Raw genomic sequence first — 27684 nt, 5'->3', positions numbered from 1 at the left:
CAATTATTATGATATGCAAATGGGAATAGATAGTTGAATTGAAAATTTGTTTTTACTGAAATACACATCTTTAACCATTTTTTTAAGGTTTTTGCTATACACACGACCCCTAGAATGTGAAAATAAGTCTTTCATCGATTTAACATTATGTTCAAATGTCAGTGAGTGATGTGTATATGTATGGCAAAATCTAAAAAGGTCTAGAAAATTATTCCTAATACCAATGATGATAATAAAAATAAGGGCCACAACAGAGAAAATAGCCTGGTGAGGAAAGGAAATGGGGAAATAAATAGAATAGTGTGCCTAAGTGTACCCTCAAACACGAAAAGTTAAACCAAATACAGTGAAAGTCGATAGTAAAGAGGCTAAAGCACTACCCAAGACTAGAGAACAATGGTTTGATTTGGTTGTTTTCTTTCTCCCAGAGGATCTGATTAACACAGCTAAGGGTCTCGTCAACACAATGTGTGGTTCTGTGAGTATTGTAGGTATGTTTTTTTTTTTTGAGAAATAGAAGAATTATTATATTTAGACGAGGCATTTCTTTGATTTGGAATAACTATACTTGAATAACAAGTGTTGCCCAGAAAAATTTATTTATCAAACGGAAATAAACAATATTTTTCATTAAATAAAGCTATCTTAATACAACACAGAAACATAAGTGGCTGGCTGTGCTAGAATCTCTACTTTTTAAATAAGACTCAAGAGTTCCTCCTCTCTTTAGAATAGATCTGAAATCCTTCTCACTCGCTATACAAAAGAATAGGTTTCCTTTTCCGCTAATGCGTTTGAGAGGGACGAGGGAACGGAAGTACTCAATTTTCTTCAGTTTTAGTTTGTTAAAACTAAACTGACTAGAAATACGTTCCAGCCTCGCAATATTGAGAACTTATTACTTGATATTTATGGTGGTGTAAGTTTCGATGATATATCTTTAAGGTAATGTGATTCATATTTCATAAATTATTTGTTATTTGTTGCAAGTTAGCTGAAAGAGTAGCTTTGCAATAGGATAATTGATGTGGTTCTTTGTTAATTCATTAGATAAATTGAGTTGCATTAACGAACCCACACCTACTGATTGCCACTGATTTTCTATCAATTCAATGCTATAAATGAATAAATAAATAAATAAAATATATATATATATATATATATATATATATATATATATATATATATATATATATATATATATATATATATATATATTATACTGTATATAATTAGTGTGCATTTTTATGGGGTTGTCAATGCATTTGTTTTCTTGCATAAAATATCGAGAAGTCTTTGAAAAGGACAAAAAATTAGTTCCTGGTATTTCCTCCTTTTTATCGTAAAATGAGTATAGTTAATTATGCATTTAACATAGTTTTATTTGTTCTGTCTTTATATCTTAACATTAAAAAGAAAGACACGATTAAATAATAATTTTATAAGAAAACAAAGACAGTAAAGGCAAAATATCCACGTTCCAGTATTCTTGTCAAATGTATTCTTCCGCAATTAGTTGTGCCAGTGTTGACAGATATAGGAATTTATCCCTAGATTTGTGGATTTTGGGTGTCTGGTGGGGATATTCTGTACTTATGTTTGTAAAGAAGAATCAAAGATGAGTAAATCTTTACATCATTTCAATTAGTTTACTTGCACTTATATGAAGAATATAAAGTAATTTCTATATTGGTAAAGCCTACGTGATCAGAACAAAATATATTTGTGGAAATAGGGATTTTTGCGTTGTTTTGGAGATTTTTTATCATGAAATTTGGGAATTTTTAGACTAACCCACCTGGCAACACTGGTCATTGCTACACGTGTCACTGACTCACTGTGGGTGTTGGAGGAAAGCCAAAGGAAGAAATAGTTGTTGTGTCTAACATTTTCTGTAATTTAACGTCCCACATTTACCAAAAGGTTGGTACCGTTAATTAAGGTACCAGGTGAGGTATATTGAAGTGTCTTTAGTGTTATTTTCAAATTGAAAATGTAGATATGTATTTTGCAATGATGTCTGGTCTACTCCATTTGGAGTCGTCATTCATAGGGTAAGGTATTTTATAAATGGCGTATCTTTACAGGCGCAAATCCTACGCATTGTGCTATTCCAAGTCCTATGTGTAATGTAGATTAGTTTTAATAAGCTATAGAACTATGAAACAATCTAGGGGCCTCTGGTTTAGAGGTTTCTTTAATGTTTTTCCTTGTGATTTTTTTTTTCAAATTATTAAATGAAATTATGGCTGCTAGGATGCAAAAGAATTTTGACTAAATATCAATTGTAAGGTACCTATACTCGGAAGAGTCGACAGGCCACAATTATTACTGATTGACATCTTATTCTTTCATCTTAATATGGTACACTCACTTTGGAGCTTGTGTATATCAGCGGCCAGTTCCTCATGTGTTCATTAAAAATGGATCTCAACTAGCCTAAGTTTTCCCCCCTAACCTAACCTACAAGCCATGCCCTTACCTACTTACCTAACTTGCTAACGCCCTTCTGCGAGTTCCCTTACACTGCTGTATTCTAAGTTGGACATAATACATACAGATGGCTGCTATCATACGCTCCCTCAATTTCCAGTGAAAATGCAATGCGTTATAAGAAATGGATGTGTGTTAGCTAGGTTTGCCCTTTTTTCTCTATGGCTAATGGGGCCTGGAGCATAATTACGTGTATCGATTTATTTAAAAAGGAGCATCGTTTAAGTTCGTGGTTTTCTTTTGAGAGAATGATTGTGGGTTACTGTGCATGTGTTGCTTGCATTCACATTTGAAAGCTTTTCTTTTATGTATGACTAATCAGCTGGCCTTTATAACCCACTAAGAACATCCAATTATTCATGCATAAGCGGGTAATTGTTTTACTAAAGCCCTTGTTCCCCATTCGGCCTTAATTCTACCATGACTACAATTAGAAGAAGGCCTTTTCCACCGGTTTGATTTATTTTGAAATTGTGTAATTTCCGTCATTTTTCATTGATTGCGTTTAAAACTCTGTTCAGTATATTGCTTTATGGTAAAATAAAGTTATGTCTCTAATGAATACCCACATGATCTAAGTGTGCAGGTCATTCATGGAGGCCTTCCCATTGCCATAACAGGGTCCGTGAAATTCTTTATTTGCCTGTAAAAACTCATCTGAGAAACGTAATATAGAGGATGTGTAATTATAGTACTTAATAAAGACCCCTGGAGTAGTCGTGGGCAGCAAATTCATGAGAAAAATTATAGAATACGGAGCTAAATTTCCAGTAGAAAATTAAATTGCTACAATACATATTGTGCTTTCATCAAATTCAACCTTTATATCCACTGCAAATAAATCTTTCTCCTGTTATCCTGACCCCCTCATTCCGACGGACACAGGTGGGAGTCAGGGACTTTAGGTGGGTGAAAACGGTTACGAATGTGATTATTCAACACTCGAGATTCGTTAAATCACAGAACCTAACCTAACCTAGTAGTTCTCAGGTCATAAACCTAGCTGGGGTTAACCCTCCTTGACACCCCCCCACCTCTCAGGGCACAAACCTACCCAGGTCTAAAGAACGTGTCAGACTTAGATTATACAAGAAAGAAATAAATTTGCCAGAGGATTAGAAATGCCAATATTTTGTTCAAATATTTTGCTGATTTATTATGCATCCCAAAGAATATTGTATAGCAAAGAAAAGGTTAGTTTAACCATTATTTTTTATTTGCAAGTAAATTTTCTCCATGCAAAATCCCCGGTTCCCACTTGGTGGCCCCTATTACCGCCGGTTCCCACGGGGTGGCCCCATTACCATAGCAGTTATTAGGGTATATCATGTCAACTGTTTATATACGACAGAAGTAAATTCAATTTTCTAAGAAAACTGGAGATTTTTTTTTTTATATAAAACCGCATTCCTTTATTAGTTAAGCTTTTTCCGTGTATTTCTATAATACTACCGTGTATCCTGACATGGCCTACCATAAGCTAGCCAACATGATGTATATATTACATCCAAAATCACGTTCCAAACAAAATTTAAAGCAACCCTTTTGAAGCATTACTGTTTAATGCATCCTATTCTACTTTCCCACTTATTTAAATTACAGGTATGTGTACCAGCCTTAACCTAACCTAGGATGCAGAATCCTTACCTTGCCAGATTTGAGACCGCTGCCCCTCCTAATGTGACTTACAGCGCTGTAGAAAGTAACAAATTATGAAGATATATCCCATCTTGAGAGGCTTTGCTGTAGATATAATCTAATTATGGAGTTACACTATATCCTAACTTAACCTTCTGCACAACACATTCCTCTTTAAAACAGTTTTCAAACTTTTACTGTACAATGCTAAGTTTTGTAATATAAAGAATTATACAGCTTGGTGCATCAAAACTTTACCTAGGCACAATTAAAAATTTACAAAATTGAATATCTTGTTGAAGCTGAACTTGCTTATAATCAGTACTGTAGTAGATATCTGACTGTTTTGGCATATTTTGCTCTTAACTAAGAGGCAAGAGAATAATAACTTGCATATAAAGCAACACAAATGTGTAAAGAGCTTATGTGATAGATATTTTAATTTCTAGCAAAACTGGAACTCTAAGAAATAATACGAGTGCTGGCTATGTTGACATTTTACTCCGTTGATATGTGAAACTTTGAATACTAGCAAAACTGAAATTCCATATGAGAAATGGACGAGTATGGTTAAAAGGGGCTGGGGTATAAAAACTTCTGTATCGGTCAATGAAAATGTAGTCTGTTTCTCACTCTGTCCATCCTTTGCATTTGGGAGTCTTTTGCTTTATTGCGAGTTATTGTGCATGCGTTGGTTTGAATCAGTTTGGGGAGCTTTGTGTATTTACGATGTATCTTTGAGCTTTTATTTTCTATAACCAATTCATCACATCTTATTGCTCCAATGCTTAACCCACACAAGACCATTGTAGTTTGCCCCTCTGAGGTTGTGATCTTAACAACGATGGCCCGGTGGGCACCCTCGTAAGATTTGTTCCATTGTTTGTAGTGTTGCCCCACATGGAACTACAGGGTTGGTAGCAAATACCCATTTGTGTTATCAACAGTTTTGCCTATTTTTACCCTTGCTCTAACTAGCTACCCATTCCTTCCTGATGAGGGCTGTTTCTCTGGGCAGGCCTGCGTTTTGGGTTGGGCAGCACCTCATTGGATGGCCATCCGTCAACTTTCCCACCTTCTCTATCCTCTGAACAACTTCCTAAATTATTGCTAGTTCATCTACCGTTTCAAAGCTTTTGCGTGATTTCAGTCAGCAGTCATTTCACAAATGATAGATTTTCAAAGATAATGTTAATTTTTGTGCTTATTGGTATATATAGTTAAATGTAGGAATATCAATTAATGGAATAAAACACAATTAACACTACTTTGTTCCGTAACCGAAATACAAACCACGCTATTTAATATGGGTATTACTTTCGTCATAGCTGAAATGACGAGCCATTAGAATTCTAACGAGGATTTACTACCCCCTCACTAGTTAGGGAGGGGTAGCTAGCTACCCCTCCCCCCCCCTCACACACCTGTGACTAGCTCACTTTGCTTTTGGCTCGGGTGATGAACAGACGGGTCTGCTCCCACCCTCGCTTATTGACAGCCTTTGTTCTTGTTTTGCTTTTTGTTTTCAGTGTGCTTGGAAGTTGGCCTCTTCTATGCCGAAGTGTTCTGGATTACCGTACCGCCCTTGTTGTACATGTATGTTGCGGTCGAAACGGACCCTCACACCTTATGTCCTTTTTGCAGGGGCCAACGGTGTGACAGAGATAAAGTGTGTAGGGAGTGGTCTACCTCCCAGTGGGAAAGGTTTACCTGGCGCCGGAAGAAGAAGTCCAAACGTGATATTTCTCCTTCAAGGGTTACCTTGAAGAAGGAAATTTCCAAGGACACTTCTTCCGTAGCCCGAACCTCCTCCGAAGCTCCCACTCAATTGGTCTCTCCCGAGAGGCCGTCGAGTGGTAGCGTAGGCTGTACTTAATTGACCGACGACCGACCTCGGGGTTCGGGAGAGGGAGTATAGGCAGCTCCTCCTCCCCCGGGGGAGGATATTTCTGATAACAATGTTGCTAATAATGATTTGTTACATCTTTGGGCTTCCTTTGGGTTTAAGGGTTCGCCCTCCAAGGAAGCCCTGTTTGATATAATCAGGTTGGGGGCTGCTGTCAAAGAGTTGCCAGCGGTAGCAGAGGTTGATCCTCTGTCTATTGTCGACGTTGCTGTGGCAGGGGCTTCTGAGGTGTTAGGTCAAACCCCTGCTTTGGTTCCTGATGCAGCTGAAGGCTTAGTTCCCCCCTCTGAACATCCTTCGAGGGAGGAGATAAGTCCAACGGTCTCTTCTGCAGGTGATTCTTCCCCTCGGGGGAGTTCACTGACAGAGACTCCTCTTCGGAGGACTGATGATGGTCTGCCTGCCGCCCCCAGAGAACGTACCATACAGAAGGCTCGCCTTCCTCTTCGCCGTAGAGGCCTTCCTTCTCCCCACAAGGGAGTTAGGAGGCGCCTCTTCGGTTCTTCACCTTCGCAGTTCCCCGCAGAGGATCCTCCCCGCTGTGCACCGACCGTTGCAGTTGCATCCCTGGACCTCTCTGCTGATCGTTCACGATCTCCTTCGCCTGCCAGACCTTCGGACCTGCAATCTCCATTCCTGGCTGCTGACGCGCTGTGGGCGCCCACGCACCCCGTTATCCAACGGGCTTCAGTCCCTTTGGGGCAAAAGGGGCTTTCTCACATTGTGAGTAAGTCCCTTAACCCTGGATAGGTACAATGGGTCGTTCGCGACCCCGAGCGTCAAAAAAAAACAGGTTTTTCTCACGTGACTCACCCCCGTGACTGAATTTGTGGGTGATCGACCTGCAGGAGGTGTCTCCCCTACACGCTCTAGTAGTGTCCAGATGTGCATTGCTGTAGCTGTACTCCTTCCCCGATTTCTGAGACGCGTCGGGGTCGAGCGCGACCGAGTTTACCCTTCTAAGGTAGTTTGCATAATTATCAAAGTTATTACGTATTATGAAATTGTCGTAGAATGGTGCAACTTGTATAGGTTATCAGTTGTGGAAAGTCTTGGTGGATTGTTTGGCTACCATGTGCATGATTTTTTTTTTAGTTAAAATGTCGTTCATCACCACGAGGACCATTTTACCGCGAGTGCCCCTTTTTCATTTTTTTCATTTTTTTGCCAAGTCATTTTTCCGTAAGATATTGCGAAATAGTGTCGTAAAACTTTTGCTTTTTTAGTGTTGGAAAGTGTGTCTAGATGATCTGGCTACCCATGCGTGATTTTGTTTTTGTCAGATACGACGTAGTTATTGGTATATTGGGTATTTAACTGCGGTTGCCAATTTCTGTTTTTTTCAATATTTGTAAAAATTTACTACGTAGTAAGGAATTGCCGTATATTATTGATTTTTTTTTCATGTTTGTGTTAGAAAGTGTGCCTTGATGGTTGGGCTAACACGTGCATGTCTTTTTTTTTATCTGAGATGCCGTATATTAGAATGTTGGGCATTTTTCCGCGAGTGCCCCTTTTTATTTGTTTTGCATTTTTTTGCTTAGTCATGTTACCGTAAGGAATTGGCAAGTAGTGTCGCAAAACTTATATTTTTATAGTGTTGGAAAGTGTTTCTAGATGATCTGGCTACCCATGCCTATTTTTTTTTAGCCAGATATGGCGTATATATAAGTATGTGTTCGATTTTCCTGTGATTGCCATTTTTTCGTTTTTTCCCATTTCTTTCAAAATTACTACGTACTAAGGAACTATCATAGAGTAATGATTCATTTATATGTTTATTTGTCGGAAAATGTGCCTTGATGGTTTGCCTAGCACGTGGCTGAAATTTTTTTTTTCTGAAATGCCGTATATTAGAATGGCCATTTTTCCACGAGTGCCCCTTTTTATTTGTTTTGCATTTTTTTGCTTAGTCATGTTACCGTAAGGAATTGGCAAGTAGTGTCGCAAAACTTATAATTTTATAGTGTTGGAAAGTGTTTCTAGATGATCTGGCTACCCATGCCTATCTTTTTTTTTTTTTAGCCAGATATGGCGTATATATAGGTATGTGTTCGATTTTCCTGTGATTGCCATTTTTTCGTTTTTTCCCATTTCTTTCAAAATTACTACGTACTAAGGAACTATCACAGAGTAATGATTCATTTAGATGTTTATTTGTCGGAAAATGTGCCTTGATGGTTTGCCTAGCACGTGGCTGAATTTTTTTTTCTGAAATGCCGTATATTAGAATGTTAGCCATTTTTCCGCGAGTGCCCCTTTTTATTTGTTTTGCATTTTTTCGCTTAGTCATGTTACCGTAAGGAATTGGCAAGTAGTGTCGCAAAACTTATATTTTTATAGTGTTGGAAAGTGTTTCTAGATGATCTGGCTACCCATGCCTATCTTTTTTTTAGCCAGATATGGCGTATATATAGGTATGTGTTCGATTTTCCGGTGATTGCCATTTTTTCGTTTTTTCCCAATTCTTTCAAAATTACTACGTACTAAGGAACTATCACAGAGTAATGATTCCTCTAGATGTTTATTTGTCGGAAAATTTTGTTTACTTTTTTTTTGATTGAATATCATCAAATTTTTTTTAGCTAAAATATTATATTGGTTTACATTTTTTTTTTCGATTTTATTTCCCTTCAAAAAATTTTTTTTGGGTTAGAATTTTAATTTTATAGTCGTAAAATAATCGACAATTATCCAGCAACCCACCATACAATTTTTATGCATATCCAATAATAATTAGATTAGTAAATAACACCTTGAAATTGACATACCCTTCCTACATTTCAAGTGGCAGATTAGGGAGTCTGAGTCAGTGTGGTTGGCGGCCATTTTGTGGACATATCCGAAGCGTAAGCTGCCCTATCTATATATATTCTTGTTCCCTATAGAATTTGTGATATTTTGGTATATTTTTACCTGCATAAATATCATATTATATATTAAATATATGTATTTTTTTACGAAATTTCTAAGTACTCAAAAAATTACCTTTAGATATGGCCCCTGATATAAATGTAATTTACAAAATAATGAAGATTTTTTTACATATTTCTATTTTAAGATAACATATGTTTATTCCCTAAAAAAATTAGCCACTTCCTATTTCATTTGGGTACCCAAAAAAATTCATGAAATTTGGACAAATTTTTTTTGGCCAAAAAAAGTTACCCTTTTTTTCTCATTTCAGATCTTCACCTCCATGGGTCTGACTTCATCCAAAATACATCAAGATGTGTCCTAAACATTCAAGAATCAATTCCTAAAAGGATTTGTGTATATATGTATAAACTTTTTTTTTATGAATTTTTGTCAGGTCTTTTTTTTCTACTTAATTTTTTAAAATATTTATAATAAATAGTTTTTCTGCAGATGAGTAGTATTTATCTTTACAGTTGTTTTAAGCATTCATTGAAGTTTTTTTTGGCAAAAGAAAAAAGGAGGTTACTGCAAAAACTGATTTTTCAAGAATTTTTTTTGTCGGCGGGGTTGTTCGCGTCCGAGTATACCCTTAAAGGGGTGTCCGAGGAGCGTACCTATCCAGGGTTAAGCGCCAGGTATCTCCTGCGCACAACTGCTCGCCTGCTGTGAAGTCTTCTCTCCGTAGACCTTCACCTTCAGAGACAAAGCCCCAGCGACCTCCTGCAGCTGAGACTTCGCGCCAGCGTTCTCTTTTTCGCCAGCGCTCTCCTGCTCGCCAGCGATCTTCTCCTCGCCAGCGCACAACTACGCGCCCACGATCTCCTGCTCGCCAGCGTTCGCCTCCACGCCCACGATCTCCAGATCTGGGTGCATGAGGGAAGAACCTTGCTTCTCCTTCCCTTCAGCGATCTCCTACGCGCCGTCGGACCTTGCCTGCTCGTCAGCCATCGCCTATGCGACATCCCTGTAGTCACCAGTTCCTGCTATGCGCCCTCCAGCGCGCCCACGCGCTAGGAGTAATTCCCATGCGCGTGCGCATTCTCCTAGAGCCCGTCGAGATCCTGCGCGCGTGAACAATCATCTCCGCGCTCGCAAGCGCTTGCACACCCTTCTGCGCTTCCTCTTCCTGTACCAGATGGCGCAAGTGCGCGCCACCGATCTCCTGATCGCCCGCGCGCTCCATCGCCTGTGCGCCTTCGCTCGCCAACGCGCCCACTCGCCCTCTCATAGATCGCCTGCGCGCCCGCGCAGTCGCTCGCAGGATCCTATCACGCGAGCGCCAGCGCGAACCCAGGGCGATTCCCATATTGAGGCACAACGCGAGCCACCGTGCAAGCGTACAGGAACGAGAGCTGCCCCCGCAAGCGCAGACCAGCGCGTTCGCAGGGGGGGGGGTGGGAATTGTCCAGATAGGTTCAGGAACCAACCATCTTCTCTTTCTTTTCAGGCAGGCCCAGTTGTCGTTTCTACTCCGAAGGATCACCCGATCCCCTTCCCTCCAGAGGGAGTCTCTGACGTCGTGCAGCTGTCAGTAAGCAGTCATGGTTCGGGTCCCTCATCAGAGCTGTCGTGCAGGCTGTCAAACCTGCCATCGCTGAGATGGGCCTCAAATCAATGGCGGCTCCCACCCCACTGAAGAGGAAGAGAGGAGTAGAAGTCGTGGTGACTTCTCCAAGGGTCAAGCTGGCTCCTCGGACATCCTTGAGGAAGGCTCCCTCCCCCCCAAGACTTTCTCTCCCTCTCCTGTGGACGAGGATTTTCCGTCCTCGGGAATCTTCCGAGGTGAGGCGTTCTCCCATCGCACCAATGGGAGAAACCCCGCCTCTCGCAGGGGAATCGTCCTGGGTTGTGGGGGAGAAGAGCCTTCAGACGTCATCGTTGGAGTCCTGTATTCCTCCCAGGAGGGAACCTAAGGACTCCAAGACAGTCCCCAAGTCATCCTCAAGAATTCGCCCTGAGCAAACAAGACCCGCAGAGAACGTCCACGTGTCCCCCCAAGAAGAGCCTTTGAGAACGGGAGACTTTGCTGCCAGTTCTCCAGGAGGGGAGCCACAGGAGTCAGAGCATGCCTTCTGGCAGGTTCTGACCCTGATGAGGCATCTCAACAGTTTTCCTGATCCTGATATTCCTCCTCGAGAGGGCAAGGACACAGTCCTGGACAGTGTCTTTGGCACTTGGTAGCCTGCTAAGGCCAGTGCAGCTTTGCCCTGGTCCCAAGGGGTGAAGAGTGCCAGGGACAAGGTTGAGGGCCAGCTCCCCAAGCTCGCCTCCTCCAGCCGTTCCACTGCTGGCAACAAGCTCCTCCCTCCTCCTAGTATCCACCAGAGGAGGTACTTTGAGATCATGGAGGAGCCTTGTTTAGCTCTTCCCTTGCACCACTCTGTGGAAGAGCTTACCAAGGGAGTCCCTCTTGAGAGAGAGACTAACCGGCAAGTGACTCTCTCGGCGACAGATCCTAAGCCAGGAGAAGGTTGTGAAGTGTTCCATGCAGGCTACTTCTTGGCTGGACATCTGGCTGGGGTCTCTTGGCATCCTATTGAGATCCAAAGACCTGTCTAAGGAGAGCACCAGGAAGGCCCTGGAGAACTTCCTCCTCTCGGGCACCTGCACCATTGAGTTTCTGGCCCACCAAGTCTTGAACTTGTTGGCCAATTCGATCCTGAAACGACGTGATGCGGTGGCAGAGAGGTGCCACGCGAAGGTTCCAACCGTCGAGGCCAGCAGGCTCAGACATTCTTCTATTTTGGGGAAGAATTTGTTTGAGCCTAAAGACGTGGAACAGGCAGCCGAGAGGTGGAGGAAGTCATACCAGGACTCCCTCCTTCATAGGGCTCTTACATCGAAGCCCTATAAACCTCTGGCACCTCATAAACCTCGCCCGTCCAAGACGACGAAACCGGCTGTGGCATTAAAGACAACGGTGTCGAAGCCCTTTCCTGTCAAAAATAAGAAAGGCAAAACGTCCTCCAGGGGAGGCAAGAATCCTAGAGGGAGTGGCCGAGGCCACAAACGCTAGGATTGGCAATCCCCCAGCATGTCCACTAGTGGGGGGATGCCTTCAAAGTTGCGCAGACAGGTGGCAGCAACTCGCGGCCGATTCCTGGACGATTTCCGTAATCCGTCAGGGATATCGCGTCCCGTTCATAACATCTCTACCTCCCCTGACAGCGGATCCAGTGTCGTTGAGCTCCTTTGCCATGGGATCGGCAAGGGGGCAAGTCCTATGGGCAGAAGTCGAGACCATGTTAAAGAAGGGCGCTCTCCAGGAGGTCGTCAACGGTTCCCCAGGCTTCTTCAGTCGACTTTTTCTTGTAAAGAAGGTGTCTGGAGGCTGGAGACCAGTCATCGATCTCTCAGCCCTGGACAGGTTTGTCAAACAAACCCCATTCAGCATGGAGACAGCGTACACAGTCAGACTTGCGATGAGACCACAAGACTTCATGTGTACACTGGACCTGAAGGACGCGTACTTCCAGATCCCAATCCATCCGTCTTCAAGGAAGTACTTACGATTCAGCCTAGACAACAAGATCTACCAGTTCAAGGTGCCCCTGATTTCTTCGTGGGCACACAGGATCGGCATCCATCTCCTCCGTTATCTGGACGACTGGCTGATCTTGGCAGAGTCGGAGTCGACCCTTCTTCGACACCGAGACAAGCTTCTGGGACTTTGCCAAGATCTAGGGATCATGGTAAATCTCGAGAAGTCTTCTCTGCTTCCAACTCAGCGACTGGTATATCTAGGCATGATCTTGGACACCAATCTCCACAAAGCCTTCCCACCAGACGACAGGATAGCAAGGCTGAGGAGGGTCGCAGATCCTTTCCACAGACGTGAAGAACTCCCAGCCCAATCGTGGTTACGTCGCCTTGGTCACCTTTCTTCACTAGCCCGTCTTAGTTCTAAATGGTCGCCTCAGGATGAGATCCCTGCAATGGCGACTGAAGTCCCGGTGAAATCAAGGACACAATTCCCCGGACGTCTTGGTTCCTATGGTCCTGCTGAATGGAAGGACCTTCAGTGGTGGGTGACAGACGAGAACCTACGAAAGGGAGTGGATCGTCTCGTCCTTCCCCCGGATTTGATGCTGTTCTCGGACGCCTCAAAAAAAGGGTGGGGGCCCCATGTTCTGAACCACAGGACCTCAGGCCTCTGGTCAGAATCAGAAAAGTGCCTCCACATAAACCTGCTAGAAATGAAGGCCGTGTATCTGGCACTTCAACAGTTCCAACAATACCTGGCGAGTCATTCTGTGGTGGTGATGAGCGACAACACCACAGTAGTGGCTTACATCAACAAGCAGGGAGGTACCTTTTCAGAGCAGCTATCCCATCTTGCAGTAGAGATACTGAGATGGACCGAAGTCCACTCGATTCCGCTATCAGCTCGCTTCATTCCAGGCAAGAGGAATATGCTCGCTGATAGTCTGAGCAGGGCATCTCAGATAGTGAGTAACGAGTGGTCTTTGGATCGTCTAGTAGCCACCAAAGTCCTGACTTTGTGCGGGTTCCCCAACGGTGGATCTGTTCGCAACAGCCTTGAATTTCAAGCTCCGCTGTACTGCTCCCCAGTCCTGGACCCCAAGGCACTCTGGCAAGATGCCTTCCAACAACGGTGTTACGCCTTTCCCCCGTTCTGTCTGATGAGAAGGGTACTCAACAAGACCAGAATGTCGGTCAACCTTTTGATGACCTTGATAGCTCCGCTTGGCATAACGCAGAGTGGTTCCCGGACCTTCTGCAGCTCCTGACGGAACTCCCGAGAGAACTTCCTCCTCGACACGAGCTACTCAGACAACCATATGCCAACATCTTCCACAAAGCCGTAGCATTGCTGCGGCTTCACGCCTGGAGACTATCCAGCGTCTCCTCAGAGAGAGAGGCTTTTTGCAACAAGTTGCTGAAAGGATGTCTCGACACCTGCGAAAGTCATCCGCAGAGGTCTACCAGGCAAAGTGGAGTGTCTTCTGTGGTTGGTGTTGTGGAAGGGGTATCTCTCCACTTGATGCCACTTTACCAGCAATAGTGGAGTTTTTCGTGCATTTGCGGGAAGAAATGCGCCTTTCAGTCTCGGCAGTGAAAGGCTATCGCTCAGCCTTAAGTCTTGCCTTCAGGCTCAAAGGAATGGACATTTCCTCTTCGCTGGAACTTTCTCTACTCATACGAAGTTATGAACTTACCTGCCCTCAGTTGGAAGTGAGACCACCTCCATGGAACGTGGTTCGAGTCCCCAGGTCTCTTAAGAGACCTCCTTTCGAGCCATTACGCCAGGCTTCTGATCGCGACCTGACTTGGAAGACGGTGTTCCTACTAGCTTTGGCCTCGGCCAAGCGAGTCGGCGAACTTCATGGTCTCTCGTATGACATCGCCCATTCAAGGGGATGGGGGGAGGTAACGTTCAGAGTCGTCCCTGAGTTTGTTGCTAAGACTCAAAATCCAGGATTGCCGGACCCTCGGTTTGACTTTTTCCGGATTTAGAGTCTCCGTTCTGTAACAGAGCACCCAGACCATCTACTGTGCCCAGTAAGGAGTCTGAGGCTCTATCTTAAGAGAACAGCTGCAATTCGTCCTCGGGTGCAAGCATTGTTTGTGAGCACGGGAAGGACGAAGAGGAGGGTCACTAAGAATACAATCTCAGCGTGGATTCTCAGGGTTATCCATCATTCCCCTGAATCGCTACCCTCCTCCGTCACGTCGCCTTAGAGCACATGATGTCAGAGGCATTGCTACGTCCCTGGCATTCAAGAAGAATTACTCAGTGACGCAGGTTTTACAAGCAGGGGTTTGGAAGCCTCAAACGACCTTCACAGCCCACTACCTGCAAGACGTGACCCACAGGAGGCTCGATACGTTCTCTATCGGCCCTGTGGTGGCTGCACAACAGCTGGTTAAAATCTCAGGCTCCTTAATGGACAAGTAACTATTTAATCAAACTTGCCCGCCAGCACTGTCCCCCGTAAAGTCGTACCTCTCAGCAAATTAAACTTACCACACAGGTGTGTGAGGGGGGAGGGTAGCAAGCTACCCTCCCTCCCCCCGCTAACTAGTGGTGGGGTAGTAAACCCTCGGTAAAATTCTAATGGCTCGTCCTTTCAGCTACGCCGAAAGTAATTACCCATATTAAATAGCTAAGGTTTGTATAGTTAGGAAAAATACAAATTATCTCCGAATTTGTCATTTTCGTGAGCAGCAACAGCATCAAGAGGAGGGTCAACAAGAATACGTTCTCTAAATGGATTCAACAGATAGTAGATTGGGCCTTCAATCCGGACTTTCCTCCCCAATATCATAGACCCAGAGTTCATGATGGCGGTGCCATAAGTATGTTGTTAGCATTTAAAAAAACTAGGCTACTGTATTCTTGTGGCGCAGGCATTTCAAGTAGATTTTGGAAACGTCCGATGACCTTCACAGCCCACTACCTGCAAGACGTAACCCACCTGTGGAACTCTGCAAGCTGTCTTCCTGTCAGCCAGTAAATACCGTATCATTTGTGTATCCTAAAATATGGGATGTAGTTGTTACGTCCCTGTCCTCCCAGTGAGGGGCATTTTCGAGCAATGGCTGGGTTAAGTGAGCAGTGTTTTCCACTCCAAGAATCCTTACCTGATCAAGTCACAGTGCGTAGTTCTTGTGCATATACTGATTGTCCAGGCCATCAGCTCTCGCACATATGCAAGAGTTAGCGAGGTGTTGGGGTGCCTGTATTAAGCTTGCGCAAAGCACAGTCACACTCCGGGTCAAGTTACCAGCCAGTTAGTTAGGACTTCCACTTGCCCAAGGGAGAGTCTTCATAGTATAGTGAAATTGTTTGTAGCCTATTAGGCATTGAACCAAATTTGGAAGTAATTTGTATTTTTCCTAACTACAAAGCTTGAACCCTCTACTCATACTGGCCTGCCATCACTGGTGTTTGTGAGAGCTGGGTGGCTAGTCTACCCCCCTCTAATTAGTAGGAGTGGCTTGTTATATCACAAAAATGATTTATGAATAGTTTCAGCTTCACTGAAGAAATATATCCATAATAAGAGTTTAAGGTTTGTATAATTTGGAAAAATACAAATTGCTTCCAAATTTGTCATTTTGTTCAATATTTATCTCTGTCTTTATTCACCAGGTAAAAGTTATTATTTTATGTATTTTAAGTTTCGTTTTTTTTCGATAAGTAAACTAAAATGTGTTCATTTCACCAGCACAAGAGGTCCGAGTGGTTGCATTACTGTATTTCCTGCCTCAGGCCGCCAAGTTGTGCCCCCACCCATCTATGCCAGGGTCAGTCACAGTGCTCCCACCATCGATGCAGGACTTAAAACCTTCAACCTCCCCAACTTTGGTAAGCATTGTTGTAAATATGTAAAGAATTCAGGGGTATTGGGTCCAGCATGACTACCATCACATAAATACATCTCCAAGAGAGAAGTGCAAATGATTTTGAAATCTATTGTAAAATCATCTTTGTTCCGTAACTGGAATACAAACCACGCTATTTATTTGGGGTTATACTTTCGGCGGAGCTGAAATGGCGAGCCATTAAAGTTTAGTGAGGGTTAACTACCCACATCGCTAGTTAGCGGGGGTAGCTTGCTACCACTCGCGTTCACACACCTGTGATTCAGTCACTTTACTTTGGCTCGGATCGAGAGCAGTTGTTTCCTCTCTCCCTCCTCGCCTATTCTGGACTGCCATTAATTTTTGTCTTTTAACTTACTTTTTCTTATACTTGTATATATATGAAAACAATCTTAGTGTTTGTATATATACGTGTATAGAAATGTGATAAGTTTCCTTTTCAGTGTTTGTGCTGTGTGTGTGATACATATACGACGACAATTGCGTACATTAGCAAGGCCAGCTCAGTTCCACTTTGTGGGGAACGACCTCTCCTCTCTGGTCCACATGTCTTCCCGTCGGCATATAACCGTTAACTCGGCCGCTGCAGGGGAATCGTCATCGCCTGGACCCTCTTTATTCAACTATTGTCTTCATCTTTTCCTTTTTCCTACAGGAAATATGGATTCCTTAGCGAAGGGAAGGTGGCCTTTCAATGATTGACTATGGTCTTTATCTTCTCGAGGTCGTTCACCTTTACAACAACAGTGTACTATTGGGGAACCGCCTTTCCCGTGTGTGGGTTAGGTTGCTCTTCCGATTGTTTGTCGCCATTATTTTCAGTGAAAATATAATTGTATTTTAACTTTTCAGCTTTCTCCATGGGGAACCCTTCCCTTCGGAGGGTCAGTGGTTCTCACTATTAGTGAATATTCTTAGCTGATTTAAATAATTGTAATTCTGTTTTTATTTCAGTTACTCCGCTCCCCCCTTCTCCCGAGGATGTTGACTGAGGAAGGAAGGGCGCAATACTTAATTTTGTTGTTCCCTCGGGGTTCCTCTTCAGAGTTCCTCCCTGGGGAATTTGTTAAGTAATTATTTTGTCAGCGCAATCCTTATTTTAGGTAGTTCCCTCGGGGTTCCTCTTCGGAGTTCCTCCCTAGGGAATTTCTGTTAAATATTTTTTTTTTTCCCAGCCAACTATGTAGTTTTTCTTCGTTCGACTAAGAGTGCCGATGAAGCAGAGCTGTTCTGTTCATGCGTGGGGAATCTACTGTCACTGCCGTCCCTCAGAGGACGTCTTCGTGGGCGTCATCCCTTCTCTTACAAGTACTCCTGTGACAACATGACCAGCACTTCAGATCATCTTAGAACGCTAAAGTAGGTTTGCCTCCAGGGGTTGGACAACTTCCCTTCCGAGGGAAGTTTCCTCCCCAGGTGTGAGGTTGTTTCTCCCTTCAGAGGGAGAACTTCCCACATCTTAATAAATTCATCGTCTTCGACTGCTCCTGCTGCTTTCTCCCCCCCCCCTTGCTGAGTTTCTCTTCCCTCAGGGTCGGAGAACGTCTCTTCTACGAAGTGCTTAGTTAAAGGTCAGCTTGCTGATCCAACGGCCCTCAATGGGCGTCTTCTAGTCTCTTCTATGAAGTGTTCAACTCTCTCGTTCGCGAGAGGGGCCACTCATAGAGACTCCTCTTCGGAGGATCGCTACTGATAAAGGTAAGCTTGCTGATCTAGCGGCCCTCAATGGGCGTCATCATGGTCGTCTTCGAAGTGTTCACCTCTCGTTCGCGAGAGGGGCCACTCATAGAGACACCTCTTCGGAGGATCAAGCAGACTTAGCAGCGCTGGAGACATACCAAGACCTACCGATCTACCAGCGCAACCTTGTGCTGCATTTAGTCCTTTGGACTTCGGTCCTGGACTCTAACGTGGACCTTTTTACGGTCCCCACTGGTGGATGCTCGCCCTTCTAAAGGGTACATCCCAGTTCCTGATCGTCCTGCCAGCTGACCTACTGATCTACCAGCGCAACCTTGCACTGCAACGTAGTCCTTTGGACTTTGTTCCTTGACTTTAACGCCGACCTTTTTACGGTCCCCATCGGTGGATGCTCGCCCATTCGAAGGGCACATCCCAGTTCCTGATCGTCCTGCCACTGGTCGTCCTGCTAGCTGACCTGCCAACCTACTAGCGCTACCTTTGCGAGCGCGCCCAGACAAATCTCCCGTGCGCGCCCTCCGACAGTCTTCCGTGCCCGCGCGCCCTCCGACAGTCTTCCGTGCCCGCGCGCCCTCCGACAGTCTTCCGTGCCTGCGCGCCCTCCGACAGTCTTCCGTGCTTGCGCGCCCTCCGACAGTCATTCGTGCGCGCGCGCCCTCCGACAGTCTTCCGTGCGCGTGCGCCCTCCGACAGTCTTCCGTGCGCGCGCGCGCGCCCTCCGACAGTCTTCCGTGAGCGGGCGCCCTCCGACAGTTGCGCGCGCCCCCTCCGACAGTCATCCGTGCGCGCGGGCCCCCCGACTGTCTTCCGTGAGCGGGCGCCCTCCGACAGTTCCGCGCGCATGCGCCGATGGTCCTCTGCGTGTGCGCCAATAGTCTTCCGTGCCAACAGTGTTCCGCCCGCGCACCAGCTGTCTTGCGTGTGTGAGCGCGATGCTATTTTGCGCGCTCGTGCCAGCAGTCTACCGCGCACGCCAATGGCCTTGCGCGTATGCCTGCGCCAAGAGTATTCCACGCACGGGCATCAAAGGTCTCCCGCGTGAGCACCCGTTGGCCTTCCGCGCGCACCCGCGTCAATACTTTTGCGCTCAAATGATCTTGCGCGCACGCAGCCTTTTGCGCGCCTACGGTCTTCTGTGCCCGGGCGCTGATGGTCTTCCGCATGCGCTCGCCAGCATTCTCCACATACTACTCACGCCAATGCACCCGCCCTTGCACAACCAGTCACGCTTCGGCGCATTCTAGGGAGAATGCACAAAACTACACAGTGCCTTACTGCGCCCCAGCGCTCTTCCGCACTTTCCTGCACAGTTACGGTCTCAGATCCAATGCGCCAGCTCTTGCCAAAGAGTCAGTGCTCGCAGATCCAATGCACCAGCTCTTGTCTAAGAGCCAGTACTTGCCTACTCTCCAGGTAGAAATTAAGCCCCAGCATCATCCTGTGTGCCATTGCAATAGGCAGTAAAAAGGAATAAAACTTTTTGGACAGGTCACCATTGCCCCATTCCTCCTTGCAGACACACAAACATAGCCACTGGGAAAGTGGAATAAGGCTTCATTGGAGGATTCAAGATCCTGAAGATTCCATCCTACAAGGGGAATCGAAACGGGGAATCCTTGGTCAGGTCACCATTGCCCCATTCCTCCCAGCAGGCACACAAACATTGCCACTGGGAAAGTGGAATAAGGCTTCACAAGGATTTAAGATCCTGAAGATTCCATCCTACAAGGGGAATCCTTGGTCCCTGTCTCTTCTGAAGTTAATTTTTTTCCTTGACAGACCACCGTCAGCAAACGGGAAAGCAACAACAGTGATCTCTAGATCATTATTTGCTGATGGCTAGTTCACATTTTACTGATCGCTAGGTCGCCGATCACCAGATCGCCAATTGCTAGCTCAATGCAGATCTTTGACCTCTAGTTTTGCCAATGACTAACGATCTCCAATTGCTAGCGTTCCCAATCATCGATTGCTAGTCAATAACCAGTCATCAGCTTGCTGATCACTAGATCACCGATGGGCAGCTCATTTTTCTTCGATCATTGAACTCGCTCGCTGATCTCTGACCAGCCCACCCTTCAGCTTGCTCATCTCTGACCAACCAGGAGGGACCATAATCAGCTTGCTGATCTCTAACGCGCCATCGGCTCACAGACCACCAATTCCTCTGTCATCGGCAATTTGCCAGCAGTTTTTGACTCAAACTTACTAGTCAACCGCTTACTGTAGTTCCTAGGTCAGGAGGTATACAACATACTTCTCACTACTGGTCGTTCGCCATCACACTAAAGTGATTGGCAAATGTTTGACAACCCTCATCAACGACTTGTCGACAGGGAACTGCATGCGAGCACTCTCCAACTGCACAGTAACCACGATACCCAACGGTTAACCATTGATTAACATTCGCCAGATTGATTCTATTCTAAGGAATAGCATCAATCCCATCTGGGTGTAGGGTAAGGCTAAGCATTGCCTTCCTTCTGTTAGTTAAAGGAATTCTCTCTTGAGAAGAATTCTTACACTGGGTATCGCGCCTGATCCTTTACGACACGAGTCAAGACTCCAGCGTCGACAATCTTCCATGCAAAAGGATCCGCAAGGAGCTGTCCCTTTGGGTCGATGTCCACACCATGTTGTAGTTCGAACAAGGGCCAAGACCTCAGGTCTTCATTTGCACACTGGACCTAAAGGACACTTACTCCCAAGTCCGAACTATCCATCTAGGAAGGTTGGAAGATTCAGTCTAGACAAACAAGAAACACCAGTTACAGGCACTGTGCTTCGGTCTTTCCACTACACCCATCCTGGTCTCACAGGATCGGCTTCTGTCTCCTCTGTCTCGGGATGACTGACTGACCTTAGCAGACTCGGTGGCAACCTTGCATTAACACCGGAACTTCTGAAGTCTTTTTACCAAGATCCAGTGATCAGGGTAGACCTACGGAAGTCTTCCCTACTTCCCTCCCAGGAGACTGGTGTATCTGGGAATGATTCTAGACACCAATCTCCACAAAACCTCGAAACGAGAACGACTCCCATTCCAAGAGACTTGAGTCGAAAAAAGAAGAGAGGAGGGACCATAGTGCTGCATCACACAACCTCAGCCCTCTTGGTCAGAGCCCGGAAGTACCTTCACTTAAATCTGTTTAGAGATGAAGGTCAACTTTCCGGTCCTTCAGCGGCCTCATCAGTTCCTAACAGGCCACTCAGTGATGTGATGGACGACGCACCACACACCACATAGAGACTCACATCAACAGGCAAGAAGGAACTTGCTCGTAGCCTCTTCTCATCTAACAGTATAAACTCTAAGATGGGCCAAAGTCTGTTCGGTACCACTATCAGCCTGCTTCATTCCAGACTGGAAGAACGTGCTCGCCGACAATCTGTGGACAGCATCTCAGATAAGGTATACCGAATGGACTTTGGATCGCCATGTAGCCGACAAAGTCCCAACTTTACAAGGTTCTCCAAATAGGGGTCTGTTCGCAATGCTCCTGAATCTCAGGCTGCCGTTGCTCACCAGCCCTAGACCCCAAGGCTTTCTGGCAACAACGGCGAGTACAACAGTGACGTTTACGTCTCGTCCCTTTTTTATCTGGAGAAGGGCACTCAAGAAGGCTAGAACATCGGTCAACCTCTCAAGGACTCTCCTAGCTCCGCTATGGCATTATGCAGAATGGTTTCCAAACCTTTTGCAGCTCCTGATAGTCTCCAAGAGAACCCTCTCCACATCACAGACAACCCACTTCGACACCTACCATAAGCTATAGCTTTGCTATGATTGTACGCCTGGAGACTACCCAATACCTTTTTGTGAAAAGGTTGTCTAGATATCTGAGGAATTCCTCAGCATCAGTCTACCAGGAATTATCATGTCTTGTGTGGTTGGTGTCATGGGAAAGTGTGTGTCTCCACTCGATACCTCAATTCCAGCTATAGCGGAATCCTCGAGTATATACAAGAGGAAAAGTTCCGACAGGTAAAGAGGATCACTCAACCTTGATCCTTCACCTTCAAACTGAAAGAAAGGGACACCCTCTCATTGATAGACTTTTCCTAACTCATACAGACTTACAACTTTCCCCAGTCAGATTTGAGACCTTCCTCTCGGAACATGGTTCAAATCTCCGATTCCTAAAGGGACCTCCTTATGTTCCACTTCACCAGGCAACAAATTTTCTCCTAATTTAAGAACACAATGTTCCTACACACTCGGACAGCAACCATACGAATCAAGGAACTTCATGGTCTCTCTTTCAACATCTCCCATTATTGAGAAGGGCGAAAGACAAAGTTCTGTTTCGTCCCTGAGTATGTCGCCAGACACAGTCTCCGGAGGTGACGGATCCTACACAAGTCTCAACTCGGTAACAAACGATCCAAATCATCCGTTACTGTACCCAGGGTAAGGTATGAGACTTTACATAAAGAAAATGGCAACAGCCCTCCCGGGTCCCTTCTATTGTCATCAGCACTGGGAGAGAATAGAGGAGGATCACCGAAACATCATCTCGACATGACGACTCAGTGTCCTTCTTAGCAGATTACTCTGTGACGCAGGTTTTACAAGAAAGGATGTGAATGCTCCAGGGGACTTTCACAACCTTTCTCCTGCAAGACGTGACCCACAGGAACTCGATACGATCTCTATCGGTCCGGTGGTAGCTGCACAACAGCTGGTTGTATACCTCAAGCTCCTTATTGGACAATAGCAGAAGGTTGAGGGCACTGTTACCTGGTTTTAGTCTACGTGAATGAAAAGATTTGACTGGCTCTTATTCTTTTCTTCATCCAACTTTCTCGTGGGGAAAGCAGCATCCTGGGTTCTCTGTATAAGCTGACCTCCAACCACCGCAGGTATACCATGCTCCCTTGTGTACCTAGTATTAAACTAATACTGTTGTGTCCCTATACCCTGGCAGGGTGGTATTGGGAAGTCTTGGTTACATCAGGTTTTTCCTACATAGACTGAATAACACTACCTAGACAGTCACACTTCTGTACGTCTCAACACAGCTTGCGTAGGCCGCGGACTTTGCGTAGCAAGGTTTAGTGAGGGCAGGGACTCCCTATTTTTTGAGTACTAACATACTCAGATAAGGAGCCCCTGGGCAAAGCCAAAAGTCAGATAGTCAGTGACGTCCACCCTTCCTAATGGGTGAGTCACCCCTAAAAAATAGCATGGTTTGTATTCCAGGTACGGAACAAATGACAAATTCGTAGATAATTTGTATTTTTCCTAACTATACAAACCTTAGCTATTTATACAAACTTGCCCGCCATCCATATCCCCCTTTAAGTCCTTCCTCCAAGCAAAGTGACTAAATCACAGGTGTGTGAACAGGAGTGGTAGGAAGCTACCCCCCCTAGCCCAGCTAACTACCGGTGTGGGTAGTTAACCCTCGCTAAATTTTAATGGCTCGTCATTTCAGCTCCGCGTAAGTATAACCCCCTAATAAATAGCTAAGGTTTGTATAGTTAGGAAAAATACAAATTATCTACGAATTTGTCATATTTCGGTAATTATGTTGAAAATACACTCTGTTCAGTATACAGTATAGCTACTGTTGCTCATTGGAAAGCAAGCAAATCGTGACCCACTGGGATTGCGGGCGCACCACTTCCATATACTGCCACTATGGTCCCCCATAATTGCCTTTATATAGTGATCCAAAAACTCACAATATGAGTACTTGGCTCCAATAATGATGGTCAGAATTGTATAAAACACAAGATAGTGTATAGGAAAAATATATGGTTCATATAACTGGCTAGAAATTAAAGTATCGTGTATTTACGTTTTCCTCTGTATAACCTATGGGGCTTGGGCATGATAACATGCGTATTACTGTACTTGATTAAAATGTAAATAGCATTTTATTCTCAAACCAGAATCTGATTGTGGGTTGCTGCACATGCATTGCTATCATTCGCATTAGGTAGTTTTGTTTTTTGTATGACATAGTCATTAGTTGGCTTTTTTCAAAGAATGAAGAACTTCCAAATACTTATGCATAAGATCTGATCATGACAATAGTATAAGATTAAAGGTAGAGTGCCTGGCCCCTTTCCTCTCTTCCTTCATCTCTTGGGATGCAGCATTTATTCCGTTATTTTCTGCGGTTGAGCTTCAATTCTGAGCAGCTGTTCTATACAAGTCAATTATAGAAGTATCTCCTCCATCCTCCTTTTAAGGGGGAGGATGGATGGATTGCGCCTAATTGGCCATACATTATGGCATCATATTCTTACAAGGATGCAGGTTCTTCTTTGACCATCTGTCAGCAGACAAAAACCTAGTCAAACCCATGAAAATCTATTTTCAAGTGTTGGGAGGTGGTGGGAATCAACACTCTTGCACCTCTTATCAACTATGAGTGTATTGACATCCTGGGATTTTAAACTAGCCTCTATGGTTATAGAGACTTCCTCCCTCATAAGGATGAGTCTTCTATTTCAAGCATGAGGGTTTGCGTTCATATAGGAACAAATCACAGTTTTTAAAAGTAATTTATATTTTCTTAACTATACAAACCTGAATCCTTTAAGTGTCACTTCAAGCCTCAACCACCCTGCAAGGGGTGAAGGTCAAAGTGGCTACTCTGTGTGCTGGCAATTCCCCGCCACTTGCCAGTAACTACAAACATCTCGCTCTAAATCTGGAATTTACTACAAAAAATCTCCAGGTAATTTCTAGAGGAAGAAAATATAATTATGAATTTCTATTTTCAAAAGGAGAACCAAATCTTCTCGATGGAAGTGGTCATTCTATCATCAAATTTTTCTGCAATATTGAAATACCCTCATGTAAAATATTACAGTACAACAAATATATCTTAAGGTTGTGTTACAATGGTCACTCCATTACGTTACATGGGTTCAATAACAATTACTAAGTGTAGATTAAAAAAGCTGAAATCATACTCCTATTGAAGGACTCAGGTTTGTATAGTGAAAAATTTGAATATTTTTTTTTTTTTAATTTGAGGTATTAGGGAATGATTGAATTACCATTGAAATAAAGTGTATTTCCATGACAATAGATTAAAGTATGACTGGCTTGCTCCTGTATGCATTAGGATTTTTAGTCATTGGAATGAATTCAGATTCTAGGTAATGGATCTAGTTAGGTTTTCATATAATGAATAAAATTAGAACTTGCATGTTTTCAAACTACAATAGATGTTTCTCATCAAAGAATTAATGTAAGACTAGATTTTAGACTGGCTTCTTAGTTAATTGTATAGGAACTGGTTAAAAGTGTGATTGAAAAAAATACTAGTACCCAGATGTTATTTGATAAACTTGTTACTTTAGAATCTAGTGTTACTGTTCTTTGCCTGAACTATGAACACTCCACAATGGGAGTTAGGCTGTTTCCTTGTGATAATTTTACTTCTAACATCGTTGCCACTCTTCATCGTGTTCATGTAATGATGGTTTCTCATCATGCATAGTCTAATGTTTGTTCCTACAGCAATTCAAACCCTTGGCCTTTGATACGAGTAAGGTTTCAGTGAAACTGGAGACAGGTGTTATAAATTTTGATACTACCACCACCTCAGTGGTAGTTACTGTTGGGTGGCAGGGAAGCCCCGTTCACCAGACAGGCCACTGGGCTCACACTTATTCGGCCAGCAGACAATATAATTTAGATGTACTGTACTCCCAGTGACTTTATCTGGCAGTTTAGATTATTGATTTTTCTTTTATTTAATAATTTTTAGGAAAAGTTGCTGTTTTTCCACTTTTTTCAATGTCTTCCTGATCCTTGGAAGACGTAAGGAAATCACCTAGTTCCCGTCTCTTTAGAGTTCCTAATTCTCTCTGCAAGTGTGTCTTAAGTGGCCTGTGCGATGCTGTGAAGGCAAGCTTCATGTTCTTCCCTCCTTTGCTGCTACTTCCAGGAGGAGAACAACAACAGAGAGGAGTTATATTCATGTGACTTTGAGAGCGTGTGATATCATCCTCCTGTGAGTACTGATAGTTGTCTTTTATGGGAAGAAACATCGGCATGCATGTATAGGAGGTGCCTGGCTACCTAAAATAGATGTTTGCATGCCTATTGCTAGAGCTCAGTTTTGTATCGAGAGTAGTGGTGCTAGGCCCCATGCGCTGGATCCTCACGAGTTAGATCTCCACTCACTGAATCTAAAAGTTGAAGAGGAATTCAGATTTTGGAGAGAGAAAACTGTCCCAACCTGTTGACAATCCCTTACACTTTTCAATAAGAAAAGAAGTATGTAGTTTTTTTGCATAAATTTGTTAGGCCATGCATTTTTATTTGACATTTTAATTTTAGTTTCATTTTTATATAAAAGTAATGGCTGCTATAGGTAATTTATTTAGTTTAGTTGTATACTCAGGCAACATCACATACTTCATTAAATCCTTTATTTTACTGATGGCTTTATATAAAAAACATCTTATCCTCCTAATGTCAATAATCAAATACTGTACTGCACTTCCAATTCTCTGTAAGAATGAAGTAGAAGACTAAGTCATGGTTCTATAATATTTTTATTCATTCTCAGGGTTGTAAGATAGATGACTTAACCAAAGCCATTGTGTTATTAAATTATTAGATACAGTATATAACATGAAGCTTAACTTCATACAAGGGAAGACGAGTATCTAGGAGCTTTCAATTGTGAGTCATGCCCACTTTTGCTACATATTCGTTGATGTGAACACACCATAGAAGTCAAATCAATAATTAGTTTGTTAGTTTATGTAAAATAAAATTAATAATTTGATTAAACATTGATAGGTCAGTCAAGGGGCAAAGGTAGAATAGGACAGGCAAAGGTAGATAAAGACAGGATTATGTGAGTAATAGATAAGCATGGATAAGGTCCGTTGGTCAATCATTATCAAAAGACATTTCTGGTTTGTTGGGAGTTATTTTATGGAGGATCCATACAATATGCAATGATAATTTAGTATGCCATTTCTATTACAAGAATGATACATTTGCTTGAGAAATTTAGGAAGTTACAGGTCTTTTTCTGTGGAGATTGAAAACACCACAATAAATATTCATTTGCGCAGTACTATACTCTTGTACGAGTACACTAAGTAATATTCTACTAAAACTGTTACCATGTCATTAAGTGTTATTTTTGCTCAGAATTTTTATACCTTGCTTTATAAATATTTCTTGAGTATCGTTTGACTAGGTATCCTCTGTGGTGTAAGATAGAATGTTTTATTCAGGGAATTATTATTTTTTATTGAGTAACTTTTGAAAAAAATCTAAAGGATTGGAAATAACCAGAAGCCAGTCGTTCGATTATTGTAGTGAATGTTTCCTTGTTAGGAATTAGGAGGTAGGCCTAATACTTTCCACTTTACCAGATTACTTTGCTATTGTAAATTTAATTACCATTGTAGTTTTTTATTCTCCTTTATATGTATTACATTAGAATACTGCATATTCTTTTTAGTTCATCATGTAGGATACTTCACTTAAAATATAGTCTTGATATTAAAGTGCACAGTAAAATGTTTCAATAATACTATTATATCGGTACAATTAACATCTTTTATCTATTTTCAGACTAAAATCATCAAAAGAAAATGAAATACTTATTTATAGCCTGCTGCTTAAAGCAGGAAATGAAACTGTACTGAGAATAGTGAGACATCCCTAATAACATCAAGATGAAGAT

The 27684-nt window shown here is 43.5% G+C and overlaps 1 long non-coding RNA gene across 3 annotated transcripts; it reads left to right on the top strand.

The window, feature by feature from the left end:
* Positions 1-1834: 1834 nt before the first annotated feature.
* Positions 1835-27684, top strand: LOC137655653 (uncharacterized). Of its 3 annotated transcripts, none has more exons than XR_011046846.1 (3): positions 1835-1923; positions 16150-16289; positions 27573-27684. It is a non-coding gene; the product is annotated as an uncharacterized lncRNA (long non-coding RNA). The 3 variants fall into 3 exon arrangements; XR_011046847.1 differs by having other exon boundaries at positions 1835-1949; XR_011046848.1 differs by having other exon boundaries at positions 1842-1954.

The sequence above is a fragment of the Palaemon carinicauda genome, chromosome 16 (assembly GCF_036898095.1).
Source record: "Palaemon carinicauda isolate YSFRI2023 chromosome 16, ASM3689809v2, whole genome shotgun sequence".
Lineage (NCBI taxonomy): Eukaryota > Metazoa > Arthropoda > Malacostraca > Decapoda > Palaemonidae > Palaemon > Palaemon carinicauda.
The sequence above is the reverse complement of the archived record's forward strand: the minus strand, read 5'-3'. Positions and strand labels throughout refer to the sequence as shown.